The 14,696-nt window shown below is 29.5% G+C and overlaps 1 protein-coding gene across 1 annotated transcript in view; it reads left to right on the top strand.

The window, feature by feature from the left end:
• Positions 1-426: 426 nt before the first annotated feature.
• Positions 427-14,696, top strand: part of mtgo (miles to go) — a 508,417-nt gene continuing 494,147 nt past the window's right edge. Inside the window, exon 1 of the mRNA XM_072532663.1 lies at positions 427-552. The gene's annotated coding sequence lies outside the window, so the exon portion shown is untranslated. The remainder of the gene's footprint in view (positions 553-14,696) is intronic.

The following is a 14,696-nucleotide window of genomic DNA, read 5'->3' as shown; positions in this document are numbered from 1 at the left end:
GGAGGGAACGGAACTTTTGTTTGAGGAAGCCTGGTGAGTATTTGCCCTCGGCGATTGCATGGAGTCTTTAGTATTCGTTTGGCAAAAGGCATTCAATCAACGGTTACACATTCCACAGTGAACTTTTTACCACAGCTTTCAACTAATGAATACCATTACTCTGTCTGGTAAATCATGCAGCATATTTAATAATAAGTTCTTAATAAAAAAAATATATTAATTCCTAAAGTGATAGACAATATACAACTAATATATAAATTAAAATACAAAATGAAATGTACAAAAATGGTGTATTTCTTTTTTGAAGCGCCATCTAGTTTTGAAATGGCTAATTTATCATCAGTGTGTGTAGTTGAAATCGAACATTCTGTTAAGTTATCTACACTTTTTTGTCAGTTTACTACGTCGTATATATTTCTAAAGAACACTGACATATTGGTTCTTGTCGACCATACGTAGTCGCTTCAATCGCCGTAAACAAAAAATCGATAAATATGGTGGTTAAATGTATTCGTGTGTGATAGGTTGTCAATTGTTTTTATAAAAACTACGGTAAGTAGCCACTAAATAAATCCTCACATTAGCTGTTAGTACTGTACTTTTAACTGTATTGCTCTAATAGATTGATGTACACGCGTCAGTGAAGAATGTTATTTTAAAGAAACACTAGAATTTGTTGACATATTCGAATTTAACTGACATGTGGGCGTATTTTAAATGTCAAAAACCTTTGAAATACATATTGAAACTGGTTTTCTTCGTATTTAAAGATGTTTTTAACAATTTGATTTGTTGAACTATTGTTTTAAATTGTACTTTTCCATTATTATTAATTATTTTGCTGTTTAGGTAACCTTAAAGTCGGTGTTGATACGGTGTTATAGAATTTAGCAGTTTTATCTTGCTTGTTGATAGTAATCAAAAGTAATTTGAAATGCATGTAAAACCAAAAGTGAACGCAGACCTGTCTGAATTTATATATTGTAATCGTAGGTAACACCCATCTCTGCTCTATCAATATGACATATTGAAATTCAATCAATTACTAATTATTTCAGTCCTGATTTTCTGCATTTATGGAATTCATTTAGGAGTGCCTAATTAACATGTTAGCAAGGATTTTACTTATTTGTTTGAATTTTAAATGATTTATTCATATACAGTTAGTGAGGTGTAGTAGTTGGCCAGAAACATTCCAGTCGGTTAAGACGTTTCTGATAAAAAAAGTAATTCAGTTATCATTTGTAGATTATGGGAACTTCCTGAGAGTGTAGTTTGATAAAATTATACATTTACTTAATTTATAGCAATTAAAATGCAGATGCGTTTTATTTTTTTAAATCTAATCAAAAATGTAGAATTGGATGATGTTGTTTAACGTTTGGTTGGGCAAAAATGCAGTATGGGTGATTCGTTTGTACACGCAAATTCTTCCAATTTGAAATCCCTTGTATGGAACCTATAAGCAGTAAAGTTGGGTCTACAGAATATAATTTCTCTAATTTTTACCTCTTGAATTTAAAAATTTCTGCGTAGGTTATGCTAGATATACATATATTTTTTTCATTTATATCAATGATGTAATAATACTTACCTATATATTTTATTAATTAAATTTCAGGTAATTGTTTACACATTATATTATTATATTTCTTATATTAATTATAATTATGTTGATTTTCCGGGATTTTCCGAGATTTCCGGTGGGGTGAAAATTATTATGTCATCATTATTAATACTGCGAATAGACTATTAGTTTTTACGGTGAATTTCAAATGGACTTAATTTTTCCGAGCTTTCCCATATTTCCCGGCCAGTGAAAACTATTCATATTTCGACATAATTATTCATATTTCGACAAGCTACTCCAGATTAAAAAAAGCGGCTTCTAGTTGCAATGGAAGCCGAGATAATGTAAATTTTTCCTACATGTTTCAATTTGAAGTGGTTCCGATCTCGAAAAAAAAAACGACCTGAAACAGTTATCCCCTCCACTTTTCTATGTCGATATTTCGAAAGTACCTGTCTTTCGAAGGGCTGTAAGTTTCTAAAAATTGGATGAATTTTATAGCTACAAGTTTTAATATAAAGTTTAGATTTTCATTCAAAATTTGTGCAAATTTTACATGTTAATGTTTATAAACAATGGAGTTAGGTTTTTTTAAAAAGTAGTCCCTAACTTCGTTCCTATTGGTCATAGAAGGTTTTTTTTTTAATGTGAGTTTTTTTACCAGCTATCCAATGGTTGTACGTACAAGTCTGTAGCTTAAAAAAATAGAAGTTATTACAATATAGAATTTTTCATATAAAAATGATTGCACGTCATTTAAGATTTACGACGTCTGAACTTCACAGTGTTGCTAAAACATCAGAATAGTTAGTAAGTAAAGAATTTTTAACAATTTTTCAAACTATTATACCACAGAATAAGTATTCCCGTATCCCGTATAATAACAAATGTTTTTGGTTATCTAATCAATATAATTTTAAAATTCTCAATAAAATGATGATTACATTTTTCTGATTGTTATACCATGTTGACGCCTATGAAATATTGAGCAGTTCTGTATGGCTTTCGTATTATTATAGTGTATTTTTATGTATGAGAGAGTAATAAAACAATAAATTATGTATGCAAATCCCTAAACTGTTGATACGGGTGACTCAATGAAAAACAGATATTTGTCAACAAGTTTACAGAAGTATATAGGAAAACAATTTTAAATTGAGTATGACCACCAGGTATAAAGGTTGGAGCAGAATAGAATACAATAGTTGTGAGGGATACTAATCCCTAAATAAGGTTGCCAGTGTCGGAGTGATGGAGGTTAACAGCTACTAATGAATTTGCAAGAAACGTAAGATGTTTATTTTATTGGTTATATATAACCAATAAAAGTTTAATACGTACCTACCTATTTGCAAAATAAAGTTTAATTCTTTAGATAAAATAAAACGTTTTATTTTATCTATTTGCAAAATAAAGTTTAATTCTTTAGATAAAATAAAACGTTTTATTTTATCTATTTGCAAAATAAAGTTTAATTCTTTGCCTATTTGCAAAATAAAGTTTAATTCTTTAGATAAAATAAAACGTTTTATTTTATCTGAAATGCGTGCATTCCACAAAGTAAGGGTTTAAACAATCAAACATTTAATTCTTTAATTCCAGGAATCTACGACAGTAATTGACTAGGTAATTACCTTCTAAACTTATTCCACAGAAAATGTGATAGTGGGTTTTTCCATTTTGTATATAGGAAGGTCCAAGTGGCGTATTCAAAATTCTTAACAGTTCACTAAAAGTAGGTACTTCAGTTGCAAGGTGCAGTTTATTGTGTATACTAGTGTTATGGAAAATTTGGAAGTGCCGTGTAAACGCCGAAAAATTGGTCCTCTAACAGTTAATGAAAAAACATTAATATTTAATTGTTTTAAATCATTTACAGACAAACGTTTATGTGAAAGTGTTGATGAGACCGTTGAGTTAATTAGCAGTACACTTGGTGTTGGGAAATTTACGATTTACAGAGTTATTAAAGAAGAGAAATGTGGTAGTTTTCAAATGCCACGTAATACTCCAGGGAAACCAAAATTTCAAATAGAATATCATTTTAAAGAAGGACTTCGACGGAAAGTGCATGAATTCTTCTTTAGACAAGAATTTCCAACATTGGATAAAGTTCTTGTCTCAGTTCGAGATGATAAGGATTACCCAGAAATGAGTCGAAGTACGTTATGGAAACTTTTAAAAGAAATAGGCTTCCGCTGGAAAAAGAATCCCAGAAAGTCTATTTTATTAGAAAGAAGCGATATTGTCATATGGAGAAGACATTTTCTAAGAACCATAAAGGAAATGAGAAACCAAAAAAGAAAAATATTTTATCTTGATGAAACATGGATCAACGAGGGTCATACACCAAATAAATTTTGGCAGGATGAAACTGTTACAAGTCAAAGGCACGCTTTTGTAAATAACTTATCTACTGGTTTAAACCCACCATCAGGAAAGGGACGCAGGCTGATAATAGTACACATTGGCAGTTCAGACGGTTTTGTTGAAGGTGGTTTATTAACTTTTGAATCAACTCGTACCGGTGACTACCATGAAGACATGAACGCTGATGTCTTTCAAGAATGGTTCGAACAAATGATAGATCTTCTTCCTAAGAACTGTGTAATAGTAATGGATAATGCAAGTTATCACTCCAGACTTATAGAAGGGCTGCCCACAACCAAGTGGTTAAAAAAAGACTTGCAGAATTGGCTGAGTTCAAAAAATATTACGTACCATCCCGGATCTATAAGAAAGGAACTTTATTCGTTGTGTGCCCTTCATAAAGAAAAATTTAAAAAATACGAAATTGATGAAATTGCCAAAAATCGTGGAATGACAGTACTTAGATCCCCACCATATCATTGTGAATTAAACCCGATTGAACTGGTATGGGCACAGATAAAGAGTGAAGTTTCAAGAAAAAATACCACTTTTAAAATTCATGATGTTAAACAGTTGTTTTTGGAGGCCGTAAATAATGTAAAACCTGAAAACTGGGAAAAGGCAGTAAATCACACTATTAAAGAAGAGGAAAAAATGTGGAAGCTGGACAATATTACTGATAAAATGATCGAGCCAGTTATTATAAATCTTGGTTCTGAAAGTTCATCTTCTGAATCTGATTTGGATTTGTAACAAGTAGCTGTAAGTTTTATATTAATATTTTTATTCATCTATTTAACATACCTTAGACGGTTTTAAAAACTCTTTTTCTCTTTTGTAATTTTTAAAAATTAAAAAAAATGTGAATTTTTTAAAACCCTTTTTAATATAGGCCAGTCAGTTCTAATATAGTGTGTGATAAAAGAGGTCACTTTTGTTTACATACACATAACACTTTATAACACTGAAATAATTCATTTATTTTTTACAATTATTCAAAGTAATTTTTCAGTTAATCTTGAGCACGCCCATGGAGTGGTCGGAGCTACCAGTTAAAATTATGCTAATTACTCTCTCGTTCATAAAAATAAACTATAGCTGTGTTTTGAACTCTAAGGTTGACGTTCTAAAAATTTTAAATATAAGTGACGTCACTTTATATAAATTGTGACGTGCAACGTTTTTACTTTGAAAAATGGTATACCTAATTGTTTATAAGTAAACATACATATAACATATAACATACCCCTTTTTCAAACGTTTATTTTGTAAATAATTTCGATGAAAACGCAATATGCATTTTTAACTTCTGAGATAGTTTGAGACTTAAACTTAAATTAGTAGAATCCTATGAAATTTGCTTAATGTGTCTAGCATCATTAATGGAGCAAGTTCAATAGTTTAAATATTTAGCCTCAGAGATAAACAAATTAAATAACTTTTAAACTATTTGACGGATCGGGGGGAAATTTCGCACAAATTTAAAAGACGGTAATTCCTCGATGTTCAAATGTAGGTAATTATTTAGTAATTTTAATTGAAAAAACGGGAAAATAAAGATATTCTTGATATAAAAAAATGATATAAATATTACTTATGTAAAATGAACAATCTTAAAATATTTACAAGTTTTAATTTATAATTTAACATGCCTAACGAGGCTTGTTACTCCGTCAAATTTCCGATTCACTCCCGTCCAAAGCCGAACGCGCGTCTAGAAGTATAACTTTAGTTATTACATATATTTAATAAGAATTATAGAAAGTATTACATATATTTAATAAAATTAACGTGGGGGTTTTTAAATATTTCAAACATAAAAAAGGAAATTCATATTGGAATTCGAACTCACATACACCAGCGTATGAACCAAACACGTAAAATATTTGAAAATTAAACATGACACCAACGTATTTCAAAATTGACAGTATATATATATATATATATATATATATATATATATATATATATATATATATATATATATATATATATATATATACAAAAGGAACATTTTTATTCTCGAGAGAAGAAGAGAGAGAAAATATATCTTCTGTCTCTCTCTTACTCATTATATTTCATTGATTTACTCTCGTACAAATTTCCAACGTGGAGCGCTCGTATAGAAGTCTAACTTTAAAAGAGAAGTTGCTTCGTGAAAAAATTATAAAGCGCAAAGAAAATACATATAATTATCAGCCTAGGATAAAACTTGTGCTTTCTATTTTCGTATTATTATTAGTATTAAGAGTTTTTAATTTCATGGGATCTTTTTTTAAAGTATGTGTAGCTACACAAATGAATGCATAGCTCGTAATTTTTCAAAAAAAAACTTGTTGGTTTGTACTGTACAATCCGTACGGCAATGGTTTATGGCCTTGAAGATAACCTTTAACATTTATTTGAAGATTTGAAGAACAAAGTTATAAAAATTAACAAGATTTATTTAAACTTTTATAAAAAAATGGATTAAATATTAATCCTAAACCCACTGACTGAATTATTTTAATTTGAAAACAAGTCCACTAAGTCGTCTATCTCGTAAAATATAAATTTTTCTTCTCACGCTAATTCTTGATTTATTTTTTATTTTTATCTTCATTAAAATATCTCATTAAATGTCGTTAATTCGGAAATTTCTAGACGTCTAATTAACCCCTCTCTTGGAATTAGAAAATGTCTTAAACACCTCTCGTATTTATCAAGATCTCTTTTCTTCGCATCCGCCGTGTGTACACGTAGACAGACATTTCCATCTCATTCTCTTTTGCGACCTTTTCGGTTGATTGCGATCTACAATGTTGCCGATATAGTTGAATTGTTAGAGTTCTTGAACAGCCTAGTGGTAAAATGTTTCACTCGTGAATTATCGTTTACAATTGTTGCACAGATGCATATAATATATATATATATATATATATATATATATATATATATATATATATATATATATATATATATATATATACTGAAAAATCGATAAACGCTTGTAATCAACGCTAATCAGTTCAAACTCCACTATTTGGGTATACAGCGGAAGGCAGGAGATAGAAGTACTCTTTTTAGTTTACCAAGCTTCCGCAAATCTTTATGTGTATCATCAGGGTGCTACAATAAAAATTATTTTGTATCTTATACTAATTGAGGTTAGTTGTCATGTTTTGAAAATGGAATAAACAACTCATCTAGCTCCTACAAATAATGGCGAAAACTATCCAAAAAATTGTTTGTTTCGAACGTTTTTACACAAAACACATATTTAAAAAACTTTTACAAACTAACATTTAAATAAGATTATGTTATAAAATCATCACAGAAAATATAGTCATATTATTATAAAAATTCTAGATTATATATATATATATATATATATATATATATATATATATATATATATATATATATATATATATATATATATATATATATATATATATACAGGGTGGTCCTTAAGTAATTGTACAAACAGAAACCGTAGATTCTGCACTTTAAAATATTACGATTTAAACCAACTTGCTTTAATAAAATGTTGATATTAAGAAAGATACAGGGTGTTAAGGTGGAAATTAAAAATTTTATTTTTCGCTATAACTTTTACGCTTGTGAATATTTTTGGACAAAAATTTAAAGTTGGATGCTTTTAAGTAGGATAAATTATAATTTTATATATACTTTAATGTAACTAATAGAGGGCGCCACATATGCCACATGTGTGGCATTTATTGGCGCTTAACTTTTTTGCTATGCTCTATTTGTGTTAAGAAATATTAAAGATACATTATTTTTACAAAGAAAAGGTATACTAGTTAGTAACCTGAAAATTCAACCGTTTTCGAGATAATCGCATTTTATAAGTCAGCTGCATAATACTTCTTAGTTTGATATTTATGCGGTAAAGCACTGAATACTTGTAGATAAGCATAATTCATAGTTGATTCTTATTAGAACAACTCAAATATGATGATGTAACATCACAAAATGCTTTGTTATGGGTCCTAAATGTCTTATTGGAGAAAAGATTCTTCATCTTCTTTAGGTGCCGTGTCCGCATTCAGACGTTGGCCGTCATCATGTTTACAATTTCCCTTTTCTGTCGCTTCATAAGTTTCTATAATGACGTTGTATTACTTTTTCTCTATTGTGAAATGCTGAAAACCCAAAATATGTGATTTATGCAAGATGGTACACCACCACATACTAGAGAGAAGGCAATTAGAACATACTTAAATACAACTTTTCTGAACGTTGGATTGGTCGTGGTAGTCATATTCCTTGGCAATGTGGTGAGATATTGATATAATTATTTAATTCATAAAAAATTCGAAAAAAATACTTATTCATTGGTAAATTGTTTATCCATTTTTATTAGGACAAATGGAAACTAGAGCACAGGTATTGAATAACACATATGTGTCTTGTTTCATAATACTTTTGCTACAAATCTAACCTTAAAGACTCAGCATTATTACAAAAACATCATCGTTGGCCTAATAACCGATATTGTTATAAATACAGTAAACACACAGGCAATTTAGTTCAGCATAATATTAGTTCGTTAGTAAATCATAATAGTCCATTCGTTCGAGATGTAATTATAGTTACTCGTAAGCTTTAACATAATCATATAAATAAGTCATGTCATCGATAGGTTATTCCGTGTGTATATAAGTAAGCAATGAACGAGATACATCACAGTTTAGTACATTATTTAACATCTGCGACAAATAAGATGTAGTTCCATAATATACCATAAGATGTATCCAAAAGAATATATTCATCCATTATACATTATAGCCACCACGCAGCCCAGACTTTAATCCGCTTGATTTTGGTGTATGGGGCACGTTAAAACAAAGTGTCTATAAAAATCCCATAAACATTCGGAACCAACCATAGGAAGAAATAAATACTGCAGCAGTTTCTTTAAAATCAATGATACTATTTAATATGAGACGATCTTTTATGGAATATATTGACAAATGAATTAAAGAAAATGTGGATATATCGAACACGTACTTTGACAAAAAGTTATGTTATTTAGTTTAACTATTTCTTAATTTACTTTGTAAACAAAATGCTTTGATTATGACATTAATTTAACATACAACGTAAAATGTTTGATGTAAAATCCTATTATTCTGTTATTTTGTCAAATCCTATTATTAATTATCCTGCTGATATATTTATTTTATGTAATATTTCGTTAACTATTAACTTTATTTAAAGGTAGTTTATACCAAAATTCAGAAGTATTAATGTTTTTGTCTATTTTTTCTCCGTTTTCTGGAGTAATTGCCTTAAATCAGAATTATGCAGCTGATTTGTAAAATGCGATTATCTCGAAAACTGTTGAGTTTTGAAGTTATTACCAAGTATACCTTTTTTTTGTTAAACTAATGTATCTTTAATATTTTTTGTCCCAAATACAAGTAACTTAAAGAGCAAAAAAGTTAAGTGCAAATTTATACCACATATGTGGCATATGTGGCGCCCTGTATCACTTACATCAAAGTGCGCATCAAATTATAATTTCTCATATTTAAAAGTACCTAGCTGTAAATTTTTATACATAAATATTTACAAACATGAAAGTTATAGCGAAAAATAAAATTTGAAATTTGCACTTTAACACCCTGTATCTTTCTTAATATCGACTTTTTATTAAAGCAATTTGGCTTAAATCGTAATATTTTAAAGTGTAGAATCTACTGTTTCTTTTTGTACAATTACTTAAGGACCACCCTGTATACTTAATCAGAAATAAAACAATTAGTTTTGAATTCATAATTATTAACTTAAAATGACAGACCGTTGGATGTTAAATTTAAATTAACTTAAATTATCTTTAAAAAATGATAACATATGTAAAGGTAATAGTATATCTGATAGGCCCTGAATTTTCTGAAAAAAAAAGAGGCAAAAAGACTTATTTTATGAAGTAGAGAAGTTATATATATATATATATATATATATATATATATATATATATATACATATATATATATATATATATATATTGTAGCGAGATTAAATAAAACGAGCGGTTCGAATTTATATAAAATTTTTTATTTATGTTTACGGTTCGGTACTCTCTTATCAACTAAACCCACTCATAACATCGTTACATATATAACTACGTGACGTGTTGTTCTCTCTCGCACTCAATACATCGCTAATGTTGTTGATGACTTTTTCGAGATGCAACCGTTACATGGGCCATGCCGAAAGCATGTTCGTAACAATATATATATATATATATATATATATATATATATATATATATATAACCTACAAAAAGGCATAACACACAGACTGACAAGATTTTTTAAAGATTTCAGCAATTTAAAAATAGCCTTTAAAACTTAATTAACTGCAAGATCTATATATTCCAAGGTCAAAGATAAAAGTGACATCAAAGATTGATCCAACGTAGTTTACCAGATTCTTTGCAATAATTGTAATTTGGTATATGTGGGACAAACCACACGTAGCCTAGGTAGTCACTTAATCAGTCATCGAAGCGACAGCAGACTATATCCGGAAAGATCTGCCCTTGCAGAACATGTAAATAAAGAACATCAAATAATGAATTACGAATCAGTCAAAGTTTTAGCTACTGAATCCAATTATTACAACAAAGACTCTTCTTAGAAATGGCATTCGTTGCTCAAAATTCAAAAGCAATGAACAAAAGGAGTGACATTAATGAGTTAAGCACCATTTACTCCTACCTATTATATTTGGATACACATTCACAGTCCAATGATTTTTCAATAACTGAGTCATTGTAAAGTTTCCATGTTTTTTCATTTATTATAATTCTCATCATACAAAATTGTTTTTTCAACCTAAATACAATCTTTGGTAAATTTTGATGTGTAATATTAGTAGTACTACATAAGACAAAGAAAACAAGAAGAAGTAATGTCATTTGCTATGTCCAGGAATGACAGCTACTCTTAACCTAACACTCCACTGTTGGCCGGCACACGTGGCCGTTTTAAATCGTTGTAATTGTCTTTTTCTTATGTGTTAAAAGTAAAAATAATTTGTCAAGTTGGTCTTTTACACCATGTAATTTTTATATTTTTTATTAATTGACTCAATCAATGAGTGGTGCGTGAAATTGTCACCTCTGAGTAGAACATCCACGAAAGACAAATCTCAATAACGTAAGTTTTTACAACCTTTACACTCTTAATAGGTTTCGAGAATGCTTTACTAACAGTTTCACTTTATTTCAGTTTTTCCTGATGATGAAAATAAACATTTTCGAAAGCTTGAAACTTAGTTAAAAGAGTACACTTATTTCACCGCTGCAAATCCCAATAAACCTCAAAGCTCCGTTTTCTAACGTTGTCAGCAAAGTTTTCTTTTCCTTATATATATATATATATATATATATATATATATATATATATATATATATATATATATATATATATATATTATTGTGAGATTTAAAGTCTTGGTGCGCCAAGCAATAATTAGCTAATTAATTTTTTTGATTAATTAAAATTATTTAAATGATATGATTATGACTCTATCACAATTTTTAATTCTTTTATCTCAGGGTTAAATTCGTGCTTCAATATCTATGCTATTACATGTGAAAGGTAAGGTCCAGAGAATACCGGAATAATAAAAAACACATATGATCTAACACTATATATTGAAATAAAAATAATGAAATAATTCACACTCATAAGTTTTCAATAAACAAATCTCATATAAGGATTCTCAAAATTTTGTTCTCCGTACGTGAACAATCAAAATTAATGGTACAAACAATATTAATTGAAAACTCAAAATCCCAAACTATTCTAACTCTCCTAATCAAAATATTTATATCCTTTCTAAATTACGTGTAAAAATTGTGTTATCAATAAAAGAAAAAAAACTGCAGAAAACAAAAATATCTCTCTCTGATGATGAGTGGTCCAAATCCTTGTTCCTTGTAGACTGTATTATCTCCTCTCAACCGCTCCCTATGTAATCAGCAATCTTACAACAGATTGTTGCAAGTATATCGACCTTAATGATCTCCTTCAAAAGCAACAATCAAATCAAATCAAAATCAAATTATGATAGCCTTTCTCCTCTCGATAAACTGAATCTCTCGTTGGCCCGAGTGAAAAATGACTCTTGGAATATCTTCTCTTTACGATAAACTGAATCTCTCGTTGGCCTGAACAGTGACTCTTGGAATATAAGTAGGAAAATATGACTTACAATATTTTGCTGCTTCAGCTTCTGTCAGATACACTAACTCCACAAAAACTCACTAACATTCAACACTACTGCTTGCTACTTCTTGGGAACCACCAAAGAACAATCACTGTTCGTCTTACAGACTTGGAAAATCAACTGCCTCAACTTTTCTCTCTCCTCAATCTCGCTAAACTTTTTCCTACATACTTATCCCACCTTTTTCAATCTCCGCCAATCAAAACTCGTCACAATTCCCCCATTTTTTCATTTCGATAACAAACAAATTTTTACCTATAATTATAAAATTTCCTAAAACTTATTTACAAATAATATTTTCTATAATTCTTAAAAACTAACAAAAACCTCTTTCTAAAATCTCTTCTATTTGTCTCTAATCACTGCATTAATGTATTTTGGAAAACCCTGTTCAATTGTCTTTGGATTTCACTTAAAATTATGCGGGTCACTCAAGTATAACAAAGAAATAATTTATGCAAAGCTTACATTTTGTTTAGTACAGGTAATCCAAGAATTTAATAACTTTCCTTCTTCGAAATGTTTGTTGGTTATTATCCTACTTATCTGAATTATTTTAATGTTTTTGAACTTTGAAATATTTTAATCAACCCAATATTTTTCTCGATTTTACATATCATAACAAATCCCCGCCATTTGATCTGCCGAAAACTCTTTGTTAAATTTTAAAAATGACAAAAGTTTTCTAGGATCAAATTATTTCACTATGTTATTAAAATCTACTTATGATACTAATAAATGTCGTGAATGTTAAAATACCCCGTATATTGCCTGTCTTTATACGGGATTGGATATATTTTCGTTTTAAATTTTTCCAAGTATTTTTCCTTAAAAGAAAGTTCATAATTTTTAGCCACTCGGTTTACTTCATTAACAAGATCTCCATGGTTTCCTAAAATCTTCTCTATTTTCTTTCCCATGTTTTCTCCACAATTTATTTTTCTTTCATCCTCCTTTTTTTCACATGTGTTCACTGTCCATAATACTTCTTCACAAAATTCTGGATTCTCGTCCATCAGTGCCATTTTTTCTTCTGTTTTCTTTTTATCCTCTAATTCCCTTTGGTATTCCGAGCACCATGTTTCTATTCCTTTCATTTCTCTGATGATACCTTCTTTTTCTTCCTGCTTCCATTCTGTTTTATCGTCGGTTGCCAACAATTCTTCTGTACCTTCTATTTCCTGTTTTTCTCTGGTCTCCATCTTATTTTCCTGCTTTCTTTTCGAACTCTTCTTCTTTGTCTTCCTTCTCTTTTTCTCTTCTGTTAGATATTGTTCTTGTACTTTCGGTTTATCCTCTACAGTCATATCGATTTCTTTGCGTTTTTCCTGTGCATTGATCCTTCCAGAATTTGTTTTCCTATCTGTTTGCTTTTCTTCTCCTGTGTTGTCTGGTTCTGCTCTGATTTCCAATTTATTTTCCGAAAAATTTATGGTGATATCTTTTTTCCTCAATTCATCAATTCCCGCTATCATATCATGATTTAAATCTTCAATCACCACACATTTCATAATATGGAATTTGTTTCCCACTCTTATCTGTACTCCCAAACCTTCGTTTACTGTCGTCAAATTTTTATTGTTTGCACCCACTAAATCAACCCTAGGAATCTTATACACAAATCTGTCCAAATTTAATTCTTTTACTAGTTTTTTATTGATTAGCGATATCTCCGAGCCAGAATCAATCACAATTTTAATCGCTTTATGTTTTATAAATGCATCTAAAAATATTAGATTAGAATTAGAAATTTGTCTTTCGTTTCCTATTGCTACATGATTCATCTCCCTTCTATTTTGTTGTTGGAAGCTCTGGTTATTTCTATCGTCCCTTTGTTCGTTAGTATTCCTATTCGGAGGATTTTGTGCATCTCTATTCCTGTTGTGATTTTCATTTGTTCTATTTTGTGTATCATTCCGGTTATCGTAATTTTGTTGTCTATTGTAATTATTGTAATTTCTCGGCCTATATTCGTTTGTTGATCTGGGATGTCGGTTTCTCTGGTCATAATTTGATGAATACCTTCTTTCCGGTCCATTATATTGGTCATGTTGTCTTCTATTTCTCATTTCTTTTCTTTTCGCTTCTTTTAATTGAAGGAATTGGCACAAACTATCAATATCTTGATAGTTTCTCAAAATCACGTGATCTTCCAACGTTTCCTCAAAATGTCTGCTGATCATTTCTACCAGCTGTTCGGTAGAATATTTGTATTCTAGATATTTTGAATTGTTATATATCTGCAAAGCATATCTTTCTTCAGATATTCCCATTTTTTCGTGATATTTTCCATTCTGTAGCTCTTGGTTGATTTCTCTCTGTTTATTTTTCCCCCAGAAATAGTTGAGAAATTTATTTTCAAAATCTGTCCAATTTTCAAACTCATCTTCCTTGCTTTCATACCATAACGCTGCTCCTTCTTTCAAATGGTTTCTAATTGTTTCTTTGCAATCGTCAAAATATCTAATATGTTGTAATTTGGTTTTCAAATTTTTAACAAACGGTACTG

Source organism: Diabrotica undecimpunctata, chromosome 5, assembly GCF_040954645.1.
Source record: "Diabrotica undecimpunctata isolate CICGRU chromosome 5, icDiaUnde3, whole genome shotgun sequence".
NCBI classification, from domain to species: Eukaryota; Metazoa; Arthropoda; class Insecta; order Coleoptera; family Chrysomelidae; genus Diabrotica; species Diabrotica undecimpunctata.
The sequence above is the reverse complement of the archived record's forward strand: the minus strand, read 5'-3'. Positions and strand labels throughout refer to the sequence as shown.